This window comes from Rhipicephalus sanguineus, unplaced genomic scaffold (genome assembly GCF_013339695.2).
Source record: "Rhipicephalus sanguineus isolate Rsan-2018 unplaced genomic scaffold, BIME_Rsan_1.4 Seq618, whole genome shotgun sequence".
Classification (NCBI taxonomy): Eukaryota; Metazoa; Arthropoda; class Arachnida; order Ixodida; family Ixodidae; genus Rhipicephalus; species Rhipicephalus sanguineus.
In genome coordinates this window covers 76,370-95,859 of record NW_023615635.1, presented here as the reverse complement: position 1 = coordinate 95,859, position 19,490 = coordinate 76,370, and the positions used below count along the sequence as shown (strand labels likewise).

Below are 19,490 nucleotides of genomic sequence, written 5' to 3'. Positions count from 1 at the left end.
CTATGCATGCTGCTGACTGGGATATTGACCCAAATCATTTGGTGGGAAGACTCAACACTGGCATTTGGCATAAGACTCCATTGATCGCTGTGGCACCATTCTTCGCAATAGTCATTGCTAGACCTAGTGACTAGTGCAGGGACTGCACAGGAATTGCAAATACCAGATGAGAGATATTGGTTCAGTATTAATGTATTAGTCAGGCTTATGTGGCATATCTGCCATTAATTTGGACAAATATAACCATTGCTTGCGTTTCGTGCTATCCTTACTAATGCTGTCCTCTTGGAGTGTCAGTGTTTTGGAGTGGACCTATTTCTTTAGGGGGGAGGGGCTACCTTTGGATACCAACTTTTTTGTTTATTGAGATATCTTAATGAAATTTTCAGGATAGACTCATAGCAAAAGTATTAGAAGAATTACAAAATTTCATGAAGTTATGTTCACTGGTTCTCAAGTTATGGCAGTATGTTATAATAGTGCACATGGTTCTCTTATCCCAAACCTGGAGAACTTTCAAAAGGTGCTGGAACTGTGAAATTAACTACAGTAAAAGCTCGTTAATTCGGATTTCACGGGACCGGAAAAAATGTCCGAATTAACCGAATGCCGAATTAACGAATGAACAGGAAAAACAACATTGAAATCAAGTTGGAGAAGCATACCTTTATTTGCTGAAGTATTTTGTAATTGTCGTCTGCGTTTTCCCAGATTCCGGCTTACATTACAATTTTTCTTAACCCTGCCAAATGGCCAACAGCACGCAAACTGTCGGAAGTGCTCAGGCAAACGTCCTCTAATATCAAAAGCGCCTCTGAGACTTCCCGTGATGTGCGATGAGGTCGCGACATCATTAATAATTGCTTGATCGGGCAGGAGACCAGTCGTGGCGACACAATCATCAATCACGATGTAGACCTAGAGGGTCATATCTGTGGGAAGGGCAGCATCAAAGGTCGGGCAGTCATCGTCGGTGCCTCGTCGATGCCATCAGCTCGTCAGCTACTGCCGCATGCTCGGACCTCACATGTAAACACGGTCACAACGGGCGAAAAAAAAGAGAACTCCGCAAGAAGCGACGGTGCCGACACAACACAGGGGAAAATGGCGTCGGAGGCGCAGTGGAGCGAAGAAAAGAAAGAAGACGCCAACGTTCGGTGACGCTGCGATCGCCCCCACTAGTTGATAACGATGGCGATGTCACTCAGGTTTCCGTTTCGCTCCTGTGGTCCAGCGCTGCTTTACCACACTTTTGTGTAGCGGCAGCCGTCAGCATTCGTCCAAATTAAGCAGTGCGGAGCCCAATTCTGACGAATTAACGAAGGTTTGGTCCCATAGATTAACATGCACTTTGGCGGGACCAATAGAGCCGTCCGAATTTCCAAATTAACGGGTGTCGAATTAACGAGCTTTTACTGTATGATTCCCAGATTGATACTTCAGGGGGTAACAGAGCCCTTTTTTTAATTTCCTTGCTGAAAAGTTTTAGCAGACCGTCGAATTTAGTGTTGGTGATGAGGATATTATCAATCAAATTTTGATTAACTATAATAAATAACAGACAGAATATATTGAAAAAATGGGCTTGTCACCTCCTCAGAAATTAATTCAAGTACATAATAAAAAAAGACTTATGGAAATTCAATGAGTGGTTCCAGAGATATGGCTGGGATAAGCAGCCTCACTAGCCAAAAAAGTCATTTTGAGAAAACGTTTGAAAGTTTTGAGCACATATGCACAGTCGATCCCGGATATATCGAACTCGGATATATCGAATTATTGGCTATATCGAACAGTTGAGAAATCCCCTTGAATTTCCCATGCAAAAGTATGGGGTTGGTGTGCACGTATATCAAACTCCCGCACAGCGAAACATCCGCTATATCGAACACTGCCCCACGCCGAAGTCCAGAAAGTGCATTTTTCCTAACAACTATTCAACATTTTTCGGCCGCGTTCTTATAAGTTCCAATCCCTCGTCGCTTGCAGGTGACGAAATGGCGTTGCTCTAGTTTGTTGGTAGCGCTTGTCAGTTCACCGGTATATTTGACGCGCGGTCCGAAGGTTTTAACGCATGGGCTAGTGTTTTCAAAGAGGCTGATTGCCGAGGGCACCAAAATGAGAATTCGAAGCGACTTCGAAGTCTTGTTGTAATGTTTGCATTCCCTTCCTTGTCTCTTCGCGCACGATGGCATGCGGGCCCGCAAAGCATGTCCTTCGAGATCCGCAATCTCGTGACGTATTTTTAGTGTTTTCGGTTTTAAAACGCCGATCTCGGAGGCTACGCTATTTTTTTCGCATTTCTCTCGAAAGTAGCGGCTGCCTTCTGCAAAGCCACAAGTGCCAGCGGTGCAGCGTTGTCTCTTGCAGAATGTGTACTGTGTGTACTTCGCGCTTTGTTCTCGATAAATCGTCATTCAGGAGTCGAACTAAACATTGTCCCGCTCGTAGCGATAAAAATGATGACCGGTGCTTGAAACGACATCAAGTAAAACACCGTCGTGCACTGTTTCCTTACCGGCCTTGGTGCCAGGTGACGACTTCGGGGGCGTCATGACCGCCTACTACGGCGTACGGTGCGTGAGTGAATTTTACGACTTAGCGTCTCCGGGCTCCGTATCGGACGGGAGCACAGCGAGTGACTTCATCGGTGCAGATAACGACGTAGCTGTTTCTGACTGCATCGATGCCGAGATCATAGCTGACGTTGCCGGTGCTGCGGAAATGGACCCGTGCGGTTTGAAGATGCCGGCCGCCGCTGCCACCGCTAAACCCTTTACCGCGCTACCGAGCTCGCATCAGCGTTCAGCGTCGATCACCGCTGTTGTGGCGGAAGGTGCTGAATTTACTTACTTGGAAAGCTTATATAATATTGACGATGACTTGATGAATTCACGGCGCGCAAGAAACAAGACAAGTTGATGGACTTTTTTCATGCAAAATAAAGTGCGCTAACTTGCAAAAGAAGTTCTCGCCTTGTTCTTTAGCATATGTGAGCGAATCGTCATGTTCGCGCTTTTTACGATTTCAGAAAACTGTGTCGAGGACTGCAGTGCTTTAATTAAAGCCTTAAATACGCATATTTCGTATTTCGAATTATCGATATATCGAACTATTTCGCGATCCCCTTCGAGTTCGATATATCCGGGATCGGCTGTAGTTCTAAAATGATCCTGCAGCATAACTGGAGGTGTCCTTTGGCACTGTCTTTCTTTGCCGCCTTTCCATCTTCTCTAGTGATCGATTCTTAGCCTTTTTCAAGCGCAGAGAATCTTTCTCGGCTGCCCGTTATATTGTAATGTGATTAGGCCATATGCTGTGGTGCTTTGCCAGCTTTCTTGTATTCATGCTATGACTAAGTCTTTATTGCAATCGATCATTGAATAATTTTTATAGGATACTAAGAGTGGCTCTCATCATGACAGCCTATCCCTTCCTCCTAAATAACAGGCAATTACGGCCAAGACATTGCGGGAATAGAAATTCCTTAGCTGTTTATTCAAGACGCGAATTGGGCAGATGTAAATTCATCTCCCTGCTTCACTCAAGCTCACTTGTAAACCTTGACTGTGATGCGCTTCACAATTCACCCGGTTGCGGCGAACACGGTTATCTGCGAGGCTTTTATTTTTTTTCAGATGATTAATGAGAGCTTGCGGCGATACCACGCACGGCTCCAAGCGCGCCTAAATTGCATCAACAGTGCTTTATTTCACCTCCAAGTGCTCAGCCGCGGAGTCCGGGAAATCTGCACACGATGTTCTGGGTCGCGGCATTCGGTGACGATGCGCAATATCCCTAGGTGCGGCGATGAAAAATCGGCGCGCAGCCTGTTTGGTCTCGCATTTCGGCACGCCGACGCGGCCGCTGCGCGACGAGCTTGGCTGTGGGGTCCACTGCCAATGCGTAAAATTACCATCCACGGTTCCGAGGAGCCGGCGGGCGATGCGCTGCGTTGCTTACGAAGAAGCACACTGCCGCGGTTCCTCTAACGCGTTGTTCTTGCCCGCAAAGTTTGAGGTTCGTCTCGCACGCCGGCGCCGTGAGCGGAGTTAGGCCTAACGCCGACTCCGAGCAGTAAACGCGGCCGCGGTGCCCGATGTTTGTTTCGAAGTATGTAATGCGTGGTCGCGAGTACAAGGAGTCGTCCCACGATTATCTTCGTCACTACGTACGAAGTGTTGATAGCAGTACCTCCAACCGCTGATCCGACGAGTCAACTAAAGGGTCGGACCAAGACGCGCGCTTACGATGTTCGCTACGAGCGCGGTGTGCCATCGTAATCTGATAGAACTTCCGCTTGCAGCTCCTAACTAAAACGAAGTTCTATGTGATCATCGACTTCGAGCCGTGAACACATAACGAGTGCGAACGCGTCATGAAGACCGCGACTTTCGACAGCCGTGACCTCGCGAAGCGCAAGCAGCAGCTGACGATCCCCCGAAGCGAGCATCGGACCAATGTTGAGGCGCGCTGGGGCAACATGGTGGACGCGGCCAATCGGAGGCCTCGAAACGACCTTCGGAAATTTGCTTTTTGTGCGCTTGTTTTCGAAAGGATGAGCCAGCTGAGGCGGGGAATTCGAAGACTGAGAACTGCACGTTCCGACGAGACCAAAATATCGGCGAACGGTGGTGCCGTTGCGGAGCTATTATTTTTTGAAAATGAGTTTTTTTTTTTTTTTTGCGATTTCCGCAATAACTTTCGCCACCATGGCAGGCGTAACAAATTTTTTAAAGCACTTCTACGTGGTTTTCGGTGAAGATATTTTGGAATCTGATAGAAAAGGGTCTACAGAAACTGAGAATGCGGTTTTAAAAAAAAAAATCGATTTTATGCCATTTTTCGCAATACGAAAGCCGCGTCCCCCCTTAAGTGCCTTTTGTACCTGAAGGCAATACCATAGTCCCTCAGTACTTTTTTATGGTCACGAAACTTCGGGCCAAGTTTGGTATAGGGACATAGTCTCCCGCCAGGGGCGTTAGTGCAGACAAGGGGGCTTTCATCGCGGCCGCTTAAACGGCTTTTTGGTGCGTCAAGAGGTTTCCGCGGCGGCGACTCGCTCTGGTGGCTTCACGGACATATTTCCGTGGCTTTTTTATATACTGATCACCCATTGCGTATAGGCAGCGTACTCGTATCTGCGCGTAGCGGCCATAAATGTCTGTTCGGTTGCGGCAGTGTTCTATTCCTTTCGATCGCGGCGAAATCTGCGTGCAGCCACGCCCTGCACGCTGATTTAGCGAAGACTGCGCGGTCATGCCTTTTTGACGCTTTTTATTTTCCACGAGGCTGTAGCTGACGTCAGCGGAAGAACCGCGACCAACACAACCGTATGTACGACGGGTGTGAATCCCGTCTCTTCACCAAAAAACGTACTGACGCGCGCAACTTAAGCGATGATACTTTCTCCCGGCGATTTATCCATGCTTTGAAAAAAGACTTAGCTTAAATTCCTCTGAATATACATGACCGAGTTAAACGTTACTGGTATATTTCCATGCGCCACCAACGCTCGGCGTAGGAAATACCACGTTAGAGAAAAAAATTGTACACGGCCCATGCGTCGCTAAGGTCTGTCTCGGGCAGACTGCACGTACAAAACTCTGAAGTGAATATCACAACAATATTGTAATAATATGAGCGAAAACTCTGATAACGCTCTTTTACCAGCCTCGGTGGCTAAGCAGCTAAGATGTGCTGCTAAACATGCTTGTTGAAGCGCTCGCATTCCAGGGAGATGAGGCGCAAAAACATGTGTACTTAGATTTACAGGCAGATTGCAGAGCCATATGGCGTAGTTTCTTTTTTTTTTCTTTCTTGCAAAATGGCTAAGGACCCTTGCACTCTGCGAAGTGCCAAGCGATTGTATAATGTATTTTCCCAGCCATGCTCTACAGCAGCTTCTTTCACTTGGACGAAAGTTGAACAAGGGTCTTGTGCAGCTGTTTGATCTAGAGGAAATATTCAATCTTTTTAGCACTTTATTAAAAGGTGAAAGCCAGTGGGCTTCATCTATTCTATATTCATAACAAACAGTAAATTGCTGGCTATAATCATTTTATTTTGAAAGCAGAAACTGAAGGCAAACAGTGAAGAACTTAGCAGCACAAACAACTGTTCCGAAGCGCTGCACACAGCCTCCTCTGTTTTGCAAGCTTTGTCCTCAGCCTTGTTTACCGTCGGCATACTTTCTGCAGAACAAGGGGAAAAACACAAAGGTTTACGAAATCCATCACGTTTGCTCAACTTGCGTTATAATCAGCGTGCTGAAGAACACAGAAGAGCAAGCTGCGTAAAACTGCAATATTTACCATGATTTACTGCATCCAATTCGTCGGAGATGTCCACGCGGATCCTCTGCGCAGCATTTTCCCCACTGGAATTCTCCGAAGACTCCCAACGACGCTTGACCGGCCGCCTGTGAGGCAACTGCCGAGGTGCCGGCTTCTTTTTGGCCAAGTAAGCCGGGAGACATTCAAATAATCGAGGTAAAGCGCCGGCCCTCAGCTTCACTCTTTCGCGCGGCAACCTCTTCTATAACGCATTCGTCTTCGCGAATGTCCTCGTTATAGAAATGTTTTTCGGATGCTCGAGCACCGCACACACGCGATAAAACGACGCAAACAAGGCGAACACAGCACACCGTCGCCGCGCTGGCCTTGACGAGCGCCTTGTTCGCCGGAGCGACCGTGTGGCACGCAGGACGTCTTCTGCATCGTTCGTCACGTTGCCGCTAAGTATTCGTCACGTTTGAATACGATAAGACGCACAGGAAGCACCGCACACACGCGATACAGCACGACACACAAAAGCAAACACACCACGCCGTCGCCTCGCCGACTACTTCGACGAGTGTCGCAGGTGCCCCCCTAACACTGGTGGCGCCGCCCCGCGGTCAAAGTTGGTGGCGCACAAAGCTCTCCCATAGAGTGACGGGGAAGTTTCGTGACCAGTAAAAAGTATTGAGGGACTATGGCAATACATACATAACATGGCCTGAAAGGGGAATGAGAAGCAACGAATCAGTCGTCATTTCAGTGAAGCTACAGATTCTTTAAAAAGGAATTGTTGCGTCTGAAGTGTGTTCTATTCAAAATTATTTCCACAGTATACAGTGAAATCTTGGTACAGTAAAAGCTCGTTAATTCGACACCCGTTAATTCGGAAATTCGGATAATTCGGACGGCTCTATTGGTCCCGGCCAAAGTGCATGTTAATCTATGGGACCAAACCTTCGTTAATTCGTCGGAATTGGGCTCCGCACCGCTTAATTCGGATAAATTCTGACGGTTGTCGCTACACAAATGTGTGGTAAAGCAGCGCTGGCACCACTGGGGCGAAACCGAAACTTGAGTGACATCGCCATCGTCATCAGCTAGGGGGCGATCGCGGCGTCACCGAACGTCGGCGTCTTCTTTCTTCGCTCCACTGCGCCTCCGACACCATTTTCCCTTGTGTTGTGCCGGCACCGTCTCTTCTTGCGGAGTTCTTGTTTTTTCCCGTTGTGACCGTGTTTACATGTGAGGCCCGAGCATGCGGCAGTAGCCGACAATGGCATCAACGAGGTGCCAGCCGAGTCCACCGACGGTGACTGCCCGACCTTCGATGCTGCCCTTCCCACAGATATGACCCTTCAGGACTACATCGCGATTGATGATTATGTCGCCACGACTGGTCTCCTGCCCGATCAAGAAATTATTAAGGATGTCGCGACCTCATCGCACCTCACGGGAAGTCTCGGAGGCGCTTTTGATATTAGAGGGCGTTTGCCTGAGCACTTCCGACAGTTTGCGTGCTGTTGGCCATTTGGAAAAGTTAAGAAAAATTGTAATGTAAGCCGGAATCTGCGTGAAAACGCAGACGACCATTACAAAATACTTCAGCAATAAAGGTATGCTTCTCCAACTTAATTTTAATGTTGTTTTTCCTGTTCATTCGTTAATTCGGCATTCGGTTAATTCGGACATTTTTTCCGGTCCCGTGAAATCCGAATTAACGAGCTTTTACTGTATAACGAACTTAGGGGAACGCGGAAAAATGTTCGTTATTCTGAAAGGTCGTTATAGTGAAAGCCCAAAAGTTTACCATAGCAATAGAATTTCAGTAACGCAAACGTCCTACCTTTGCAACGGTACGTCCTTGAACACGTTTCTCACAACAATGCACACTTGAACGTCAGACAAGGCACGTTTATTTGAAATAGTCCGTGATCGTTTTTTTACGGGTGCAGCACAAACTCTGCGTCACGAATGTTCTAGACCGTTCGCCCCCGCATTTTTATGCGCCGCTTCAGTCGCTGTGCCGCTTTTTTCTATGAATATGCGGAGTTTCCTCAAGTAGTCCAACGCATCCGTGGCCGACACAGACTCGTCACGATCTTCGGGTGCTACCGTGACATCGTCGTCCGTGCCATCGCTGCAATCCTTTATCTTTGAGAATCGGGGCGATCGTCAACCGCGCCACTTCACGTTCTTTAGCCACGACGGCTTGTTTCTTCCCGTCTTCTATTTCACGAAGAATGTCTACTTTCTCACTCAAAGAAAACTGCTTCCGCTTCTTCGCCGTAGGAGGAGTTGTTGAGTTCAGGGCAACACGAACGCCGGGAAGCACTTCCAATGCAGTAAAATACGCAGAAGACTGATACAGGTGACAGCACGCGAACAACTGATAAAGCAAGCAAGTAAAACATTCAACGATATGAGAAACAGCGCGACACACAGGACAGTGAAAGACACGGACCAAGCGCTGTCCTGTCTTTCACTGTCCTGTGTGTCGCGCTGTTTCTCGTATCGTTGAACATGTACCAACCGGCCCAAATATGCACCTTAGTGAAGTAAAACGTGATGCAGGAAAAAAGAAAAGCGGTGTCTATTTGTACTTTTTTTTTTTCTTCCCGCACCGTCTCGGTTTTCCGAGCCCATGTTCCCCGGCACTCCGCTTACAAAACCTGATGCTTCGTCGCCTCCGCAACGGAGGAAAAAAAAAAAGTTATCCGCCCACGTCCTTCTCCTCTCGCGCTTCTCGGGTTTTTGCGGAGGGCGTCCGCTCTTCGCGCTGCGTTGTCTGCTAGCTTACAGCTCAGACTGCCATGACCAATACACTGAAATCTAAGAATCCTCGCATTTCAGGATATAGTTCGTAGTACTGACATGTTAAGATGACACGGGAATTAAATACGATCGTTATTCTGAAAAGTTCGTTATTCTGAAGTTCGTACTAGTGAAATATTTTTACATTGAAACTATAAGGAGTCAGCACGGGATTTCTTAAAAGTTCGTTAATCTGAAATGTTCGTTAATGTGGTGTTCGTCGTAACGAGGTTTGACTATTGGAAAATGGTTTGACTTCATGTGTAGTGCTATTTCACGCAACATCAATGTGCAGAGGTACAGCAGGTGCAGTACTGACATACAGTGGAACTTCGATTATACACTTTCTGGGGACCGCGCAAAATCGTCGTATAATCCGGGCGTCGTATAATCGAAAAACCGAGAATATAGGCAGTGACGGTCATTTTTGCCCCACAACAGCGGGCACATAATGCCTAAGAAAGTCCGCGGCACAAACCTACGCTGCTCCGAGGAACGTAGATTAAATTAATTGAAAAAATGACAACCACGCATTTTATCGGAGGTGTGAACGAACCTTTATTTCTCACCTTTAAAAAAATCTGTGATTTTCTTCTGAGAGTTTGCCCAGCCACGACGCATCAGCTTTCTTTCGATAGCTGCAACATCTGGCAGCAAGTCGCCGATCTCATCGCGTGCGCAAGCAAACCGCCGAATGTGGTCAACGTAGCACAACACGTCCGCGTAAGTCGGAACGGACACGCTAGCCTCTGCAGCGTCCCATCTCTTCCTCGTCGGAAGTTCCCGCAGTGTCGGGACGCACAGTTTCGATAATGTCATCCAGCGACACTTCACTGCACACTGCAACGTCGTCGTCGGCACCAACATAGTCCGCGAAAGATCCAGGCAGCTCCAGGCTGCCGAACTCTAGTTCATCGTCAACAGGCAGTGCAGCTTCACTGGTAGAACAAGCACCACTTCTATTAAAGCCGCAGTGCCTGAAGGAGTTGGCGATAGTTTCTGGCGTGACTGCGTCCCATGCACTAGCAATGTAGTGCATTGCATCAAGCACAGAAAGCTTCTTATCCACTGCTTGCGTTCCATGCCCGCCAGCCGACGCTGCACCAGAAACTTCCGATATTTCTGTTTCATGCACTTGATGACGCCAGCGTCAAGTGGCTGCAGCTGGCTAGTGCAATTGGGGGGCAGAAATACAACTTTCACATTTCTCAAATGCGACATATCTGATGGATGGCATGGCGCATTGTCAAGCAGAAGAAGAATCTTTCTGTTCTTAGCCCCCATTTTGGAGTCCAGCTGCTGCAGATATGTAGAAAACATAGCAGCCGTCATCCAGGCTTTCCGGTTGAACGTGTACTGGCACGGCAGCCTTTTCAAATTCTTGAAGCATCGCGGCTTCTCAAACTTGCCGATCACGAGGGCGAGAAGCTTTTCAGAGCCGTCTTCATTAGCGCAAGCATACGGTAAGACGCTCTTTGCTTCGCTACCCCCCATGACAGTCTCTCCTTTGAATGCCAATGTTCTGTTCTGGCTGCATATTATAAATATATCCAGTTTTGTCCGCGTTGAACACGTCGGACGGCTTGTATCTCCCGTAGCAATTCCGGCAGCAATGCAGTCCCTTTCTACAGTGTCCGAGCTGACGACGCGCTCTCTCCACAGCAGCGGCTGTACACACCTCCACTGCGTTTTTTTAAAGCGATCCAACCACAGTGGAGGCTTTAAAGTTCGTCAATGCCGCAGCGCAATGCAACTGTCTCAGCCTTCGCCTTCAAAATGTGCGCCCATCCCGGCGATTCCTGAACTGCGGGCTGACGCAACCACTCAACGAGGTCCTTCTCCATGGCAGCATATTTTGCCATCTTTCGCAGCCTTCCTGTTCAGAGCCGACTTTGCCGCATTTAGTAGGATGCGGTCCTTCTTCGCGAGGATCGTTTTCAGCGACGACTCGGGATTGTTCAGGTCGCGGGCAATGCTGGCCTTTGTTGCTCCGTTCCGCTGCTCTGCCTCCTCGATTATGCGAAGCTTTTCTCCGAGCATCAGCGGTTTTCGGTTCCGCGAAATTGCGAGACGCAGCACTCGCAACCAAGAATTCGAAAGCTTCCTCGCACACCAATGTCCGAACACAGAAAATTTTGCACGTGGACACAGCAGCTGCGGCGCAGCACAACCAACCGACGAGGCAAACACGTGAAGGAATGGCTGAATGGCAGCACGGCAGTAGGCCTATTCGATTTGCAAGCTTCGACCAATCGCGAGCGGCTAAAACGCCCCAGCCCTCTGGTAGCTAGACAGCGGCGAGTTCCGGTTCCCGCGGCTGTCGCAAACATTGGCTCAACAATCGCCGTTCAACACGTCCGGTATAACGACACGAAATCTAGTGAAAGTTATCGCATACTAGAAAGCGAGCTCGAAATTATCTGCCATGTTATTCTGCTCACAACGGTCACTACAAAAACACCCAAAGAAGAGAGAGAAAAAAAAAAAGGCGACAACGGAAGTGCGCAGCTGCAATGAGACAAAACGATGCCTGCCCGGCTCCGGCTCGGCACCCCCAACGTTGGCTCTGGCTAGCTATGGCCGACCGCGTGTCGAAAAAATTGAAGAGGCCCTGTGGTGGCAGCGCGGATACGAACTCGGTTCCTCGTTTTCCCGACTTTTTCGCACCGGCCGCAGGTGTTTGCGTGCCAGCCGCGTCATCGTAGGTCTTTTTTTTTCTCGACAGTCCAAGCGAAGCGTCGTACGAGGCGGGGCTGGCGTAAAATTGGCGTCGTACAATTGAGGTTTTTTATACATTATTTCTATGGGGGTTTTGCTGGGACCAAGCCATTCGTCGTAAAACGCGGGTCGTCGCAGGACCGGGGGCGATAATCGAAGTTCCACTGTACATACTGCCACCATTCCTGAACTCTGCTAAATAAAAAAGAGTATTTTGAGCAATGTGTGTGTCTCATGCACATGTTGTATAGGGTACTCTTACAGTGACGATGTTCGCTGAAGCCCAACTATGGCAATTTTTTTTTTACCTAAAGATAATGTCAATTATATGTTCCTGAAATGCCTGTATAGCATATCTCATAGTAAAAATGTTCAGCAAATTCTAAATAAGCAATAAAGGGTAAAAGCTAAACAGAGTTGGAGCAGGAGCATATACTAGTGTGATGTCTAACATGGCTCTATTATGAAGGCCCACAGCCTTTGGCTTAGATTCAACTATACTCAGTTACAACCTAAGACAAAACGTCTGCTTTGCCCACAGCCATCTCTGTCCCTGCCACAGAGAGCTTGCTTTAGGGCTCTGTCCTGCGGCGCTTACTCATTTTCGTGAGGTCAAGCACATCTTGAGTGTTTCCAATAGCTAACTTTCCCCATACAGACTTACGTTTGTGTCGCTGGCTTTAGGCAGCGACACAACGGCTGGCTTTAGGCAGGAAACTTGAACGTCCTGCTAAAATTCGTCAGGGATTCTGACATCGCTTCTCAGCCAAACGTATGTTTTAGGTAGTAAGACGAACCTTTTAATTCTTAATATGCGTAGGATTTGCATCAGTTGAGAAAAGGTACTTAGGGTTTGAGCGGAAACCAGTTAGCACGACTGTCTGAAGGGTGGGTGCGCCACGGTTCTGTGGGCTGAGCTGCCATTTTTTCCTAAGTTGTAACCGAGTATGAACACTGGTAATTGATGCTTGAAGATGTAGAATGTCTTGTTTATCCAGGTTCCCCTGTATGTTGTACATTGGAATGTGCACTCTTGTGTATGTGCAGGCCCAGCCATGATGCCACAGTACTATGGAATGCCTCCGTGGGGCATGTTCCCAACGCCAGCAGCAGCAGGCCTCTTGCAGGGACAGGGGGCCAGGGTGCACCACCCCAGCAGGTGCCCCAACAAGTGCAGCAGCAGATGCAACAGCAAATGCAACAGCAGGTGCAGCAGCAGATGCTCAGAGGCAGCGGGGCACGACCCATGACACCACAGGGAAGCGGCGAGGCACTGTCTCAAGCACCCCCAGGAGGTGAGCTGTGCAGATGCACATTGCAGGGCAAAAGAATGAAGGAACTGTGCAGCACTGGTGTAATTACTGTTGTCAGCCAGTTTTCAGATGCCCATTTTGTTTAGACCTGCTTGGTTTTTAGAGAGTTTAAACACGTCCAGTATTTAGGTATGCGCAGTCATGTTCTTATAACTGTCGATCCCGGATATATCAAACTCGGATATATCGAATTATTGGCTATATCGAACAGTTGAGAAATCCCCTTGAATTTCTCATGCAAAAGTATAGGGCTGGTGCACACGTATATCAAACTCCCGCACAGCGAAACATCCGATATATCGAACGCTGCGCCGTGCCAAACTCTAGGGAGTGCATTTTTCCTAACAAATATTAGTCATTTTCGACTGCGTTGTGTCAAATTCCGATCACTCTTTGCGAGCAGGTGACGAAAACGCGGTGTCGTTGCATTACATTGATCTGGTTGGTTGCGCAGCGCTTGCGAGTGCACCGGCTTGTTTGATGCGCAATCTGTAGGTTGTAACACGCGTGCATAGTGTTTTTCAAAGGGGCCGATTGTCGAAGGCACTAAAATGAGATGAATGTGGAGATACTCGGCAGCCTCGTTGCAATGTTCGCATTCCCTTCGCTGTTTGTTCGTGTACGATGGCATGCAGGCCCGAAAAGCATGGCCTTCAAGATCCGCAACGTCGTGACGTATTTTTGGCGTTTTCGATTATGAAACACACATCTCGCAGGCTACGCTTTTCTTGCTTTTCGCGCCAAAGCAGCGGCTGCTTGCTGCAGAGCTACAAGTGCCATCACCATCGCTTAGATGTCGACGGTGGGGACTTGTTCCTTCGTTGATTGTGGGCTGCGTTGTCTCTTGTGGCTTGAAGACTCATGTACTTTTCGCTTCGTTCCTGACAAATCCTCATTCAGGAGTCGAACTAAACAGTGGGCGCCTCGTAGTGATAAAATGATGACTGGTGCTTGGAACGACGTCAAGCAAAGCACCGTCATGAACTGTTTCCTTGCGGGCTTTGGTGCCAGGTGGTTGGGTGCGTCATACGACCGCTGACAACGGCGTACGGTGCCTTAGTGAATTTTGCGACTAAGCATATCCGGGCGTTCTCTTGGACGGGAGTGCACCAAGCGACTTCATCGGTGCAGATGACGTCGCTGTTTCTAACTGTGTTGATGCCGCGATCAAGGCTGACGTTGCCGGTGCCGCGGAAGTGGACCCATGCGGTTACGAAGATTTCAACGCTGCGCCGCTAAACACCTGTCGCTCCAGCGCTTGCACGCGTTCAGGTCATCACCGCTGTTGTGGCGGAAGGTGCTGAATTTGCTTATTTGGAAAGCTTCAATGATATTTAGGATGACTTGATCAACTTAAGGGGGACGCGGCTTTCGTATCGCGAAAAATGGCATAAAATCGATTTTTTTGAAAATCGCATTTTCAGTTTCTGTAGACCTTTTTCTATCAGATTCCAAATATCTTCACCAAAAACCACGTAGAAGTGCTTTAAAAAATTTGTTACGCCTGCCCAGTGGCGAAAGTTATTGCGAAATCGCAAAAAAACACTGATTTTCGAAAAATAGCTCGCAACGGCGCCACCGTTCGCCGATATTTTGGTTTCGTCGGAACGAGCATTTCTCCGTCTTTGAATTCCCCCCTAGCTGGCTCCTCCCTTTGAAAACAAGCGCACAAAAAGCAAATGTCTGAAGGTCGTTTCGAGCCTCCGATTGGCCGCGTCCGCCATGTTGCCCCAGCGCGTCTCGCCATTGGTCCGATGCTCGCTTCGGGGGATCGTCGCTGCTGCTTGCGCTTCGCGAGGTCACGGCTGTCGATTGCGGTCTTTATGACGCGTTCGCACTCGTTTGTGTTCACGGCTCGAAGTCGACGATCACGTAGAACTTACTACGTTTAGTTAGGAGCTGCAAGCGGAAGCCCGATCATTACGATGGCATGCCGCGCTCGTAGTGAACATCGTAAGCGCGCGTCTCGGTCCGACCCTTTAGTTGACTCGTCGGGTCAGCGTTTGGAGGTTCTGCTATCAACACTTCGTACGTAGTGACGAAGATAATCGTGGGACGACTCCTTGCTCGCGACCACGCATTTCGTACAACAAACACATCGGGCACCGCGGCCGGCGCGTCTACAGCTCGGAGTCGCCGTCAGCTAACTCCGCTCACGGCGCCAGCGTGAGAGACGAACCGCGGCAGTGTGCTTCTTCGTAAGCAATGCAGCGTATCGCCCACCGCTCCTCGGAACCGTGGATGGTAATTTTACGCATCGGCAGCGGACCCACAGCCAAGCTCGTCGCGCAGCGGCCGCGCATCGGCATCCTGAAATGCGGGACCAAACAGGTGGCGCGCCGATTTTTCATCGCCGCACCTAGGGATATTGCGCATCGTCACCGAATGCCGCGACCCAGAACATCACGTGCAGATTTCCCGGACTCCGCAGCTGAGCACTTGGAGGTGAAATAAAGCACTGTTGATGCAATTTAGGCGCGCTTGGAGCCGTGCGTGGTATCGCCGCAAGCTCTCATTAATCATCTGAAAAAATAAAAGCCTCGCAGATAACCGTGTTCGCCGCAACCGGGTGAATTGTGAAGCGCATCACAGTCGAGGTTTACAAGTGAGCTTGAGTGAAGCAGGGAGATGAATTTACATCTGCCCAATTCGCGTCTTGAATAAACAGCTAAGGAATTTCTATTCCCCCAATGTCTTGGCCGTAATTGCCTGTTATTTAGGAGGAAGGGATAGGTTGTCACGATGAGAGCCACTCTTAGTATTCTATAAAAATTATTCAATGATCAATTGCAATAAAGACTTAATGATAGCATGAATTCAAGAAAGCTGGCAAAGCACCACAGCATATGGCCTAATCACATTACAATATAACGGGCAGCCGAGAAAGATTCTCTGCGCTTGAAAAAGGCTAAGAATCGATCACTAGAGAAGATGGAAAGGCGGCAAAGAAGACAGTGCCAAAGGACCTCCAGTTATGCTGCAGGATCATTTTAGAAATGCATATGTGCTCAAAACGTCGTTTTCTCAAAATGACTTTTTTGGCTAGTGAGGCTGCTTATCCCAGCCATATCTCTGGAACCACTCATCGAATTTCCTTAAGTCTTTTTTTATTATGTACTTGAATAAATTTCTGAGGGGTGACAACCCCTTTTTTCAATATATTGTGTCTGTTATTTTTATAGTTAATCAAAATTTGATTGATAATATCCTAATCACCAACACTAAATTCGATGGTCTGCTAAAACTTTTCAGCAAGAAAATTCAAAAAAAGGGCTCTGTTACCCCCTGAAGTATCAATCTGGGAATCATCATAGTTAATTTCACAGTTCCAGCACCTTTTGAAAGTTCTCCAGGCCTGGGATAAGAGAACCATGTGCACTATTCTGACATACTGCGGTAACTTGAGAACCAGTGAACATAACTTCATGAAATTTTGTAATTCTTCTAATGCTTTTGCTGTGAGTCTATCCTGAAAATTTCATTATATACCTCAATAAACAAAAAGTTGGTATCCGAAGGTAGCCTCCCCCCTTAACGGCGCGCAGGAAGCAAGACCAGTTTACGGACTATCTTCGTGCGAAATAAAGTGCGGTAATTTGCAAAAGAAGTTGCCAGCTTGTTATTTAGCATATTAGTTGTGAGCGAATCGTCATGTTAGCGCTTGTTACGAATTCCGGAAACTGTTTCGAGACCTGCAATGCATTAATATAAGTTTTAAATACGCATATTTTATATTTTGAATTATCAATATATCGAACTATTTCGCGATCCTCTTCAAGTTCGATATATCCAGGATCGACTGTACTACCCTTGGAACTCAATAACGAAACAGGATACCGTAAAACCTTTTTACGGCATTGCTGGATTTTTACAGACAAGAAAAGAATGAATATGTTGGTGCCAAAAAATTCGAAATATTTATCGTAGTTTCCTTCTTGCCCAAATCATGGATTGCCTTCTGGGTTGTAAAAATGCGTGCACATGACCTCACATCATGTTCTCGCACGCCTCAGAACATCAAGCGCATGTTGTTTATTGAGTCGTTGCTGAAGAACCATTTTCTCTTTCCTCGCTGGTCAAACCATCAAGCTGGGAAGTCGACAGATCTCTAGCAGTGTCCTCCACAGTACGCGAACCGCAGGTCGCACAGTCTTCATCGATGTGGTATATTCTTTAAAAAACTTGGGAATTCAGTACCATTTTTGTGTTTTCTCTTTGGTTTTTGCTTGTTTTGTTTACTGTGTCTGATTGTTTTCATGGTTGGTGTGTACGTAGCATTTGAGTGCGAGTTGTGTCAAAGGGACAAGCCACAGCATTGCCTTGTATGTTCAACTGCAGGAGGCCAGTATCAAATGCTGGCGCCTCCCTACTACGACCAGAACGGATCGCTAATGATGGGTAACACACGGGCAGTCCGCCTCATGCCGCCGGTGCTGGTAAATCCGGGTGCACCAGGAACGAGCGCTCCCAGCCAACCTGGTGAGTGAGACACTGAAGATCACTGCCCTCCCGTGACTCAGTGGAGGCATTAATTAAGGGAGGGGGGCATGGCAATGAAAACTATTTTTGTTATTTATGGGAATAAAATTACGAACTTTGGCATGCAGATGTGATTTATTACAGTTGCCGACCGATAAATCTGACACCGATAATTCGGACATGCTCGGTAATTCGGACAGTCGCGCGGCACCGCTGATGATCCCATAGAAGTAGGGTCGTGCGAATATTCGAAACTTTCGAATATCGAAGCGAATAATATGATATTCGATTCGACCTTCGAATCGAATATGACTATTCGAAAACTTCGAATATTTTCGAAGTATTTCGAAGTCTGTTAAAACGTGAAAAAAATAAATAAAACCACCAATGTGCCGCGATATGCACGGCAAAAAAAATGTCCCCTTTATTTGTGAAATAACCTCCGCTACCTTGCGTATATTCCATGGTGACGGTCGTTGCAAAGGCTGCAGCAGACTGGCGGCAGGCCCGCCCTCGAGCAACGTTTCAATGTTTCTGGTATAAACGTTGCCCTCGAGGTTCGCTCGCTCGTTCCGACACCGGCGGAGTGTAGATTCGCCGTTTAAAGACTCTAGGAGCTTCATAATTCGTGAGCTTTTCTCAGCATGGCTTTCCGTTTGAAGCGGAAAAGTATAAACACTAATGCCGAGCCCTGATCACCCCTGCACGCCAATGAGGCCACCAGTGCGACAAGCGTACGTCCGAGGCAGTACAGTACCGGATGAATGCCCTAATAGCTGCCCTAACAGCCATTGCGAGAAACTACGCTAACAGAGCGTACATTGACGCAATAGGGGTGCAATCGCGGAACGATGCTATTTCCGATTCCATGCCATATTCTATGCTATTCTTATCATCCACCACTCACGGCTGGCTGATCGCGTTGATACGCGGACGGACCGTCGTTCTGACCACTGGCCAAGCGCGAAAAGCACGAAAGGCATTGGAATCGGAAATAGAATCGTTCCGCGATAGCACCCCAGCACCAGAGAACATATACGAACTTGTGATGGATTCGGATTTGGATGGCGTGTACTTGTTGCCACCACGCATCCCAAAGCCGCTGAAATTCGTTCCGTTCAAATTAAGCGCGCCGCGGTTTTTTTTTTCTTGCTAGCGTATTTGATTATAACGCGAAGGTGGACTTGCAACGACAAAAACTTCTAAAAGGAAAACTTGCATAGTGATCGAGTAGATATGTAAAACTATTTTAGGGCGGTAAAAAAAGGAAGCTGATACCTTAGCGGTAGTAGGTATTCAGTCAGGCAACCCCTAGCCGTCATAGCCCTTTGTGTTTTGTTTTGCGCTTGTGAACGTGCTCGGCGCATGTGTCTTTGCTGCAAGTGCTGAACTTTGGGGAAAACAACAGTTTGGTAGCCCTGTTGCTCGATTGCGTGCACGACTGGCCTAGCGCAACCATGGACGAGCCGGCGCAACGGGTATTCCGGAGTCCCATCTGGGAGTTCTTCGAGCGCGGGGCCAGTGACGCGACCTGCGCCTTAAAACACCTACAGGCACTACAACCACCCTCGTCAATCACCTGAAGCGTCACCCTGATCCATTCAAGCAATTTGAAAAGCTCCGTGCCGCCGAATGCTCAAAAAAGGCGAGTGGCCCAAAAAAGACGACGGCCACGAAGACGGCAGACGCAAGTGCAGCGAGCTGCAGTTACTTCAAGCCGACCTTAAAAGGTGACAGTCAGCGCGCAAAAATGCTAACTACGAAGGTTGCACAGTTCATGGCCGCTGGCTTGCATTCGTATTCTATCGTCGAGGAGCCCGGCTTTTTGTCCTTGATGCACGCTGCAGTGCCAGAGTACAAAGTCCCATCGAGGACTACGTTTTCCAGG

General features: G+C 48.1%; 1 pseudogene; it reads left to right on the top strand.

Annotated features, from left to right (window-relative positions):
• Positions 1-19,490, top strand: part of LOC119377921 (pumilio homolog 2-like) — a 120,031-nt pseudogene that overhangs the window by 36,156 nt on the left and 64,385 nt on the right.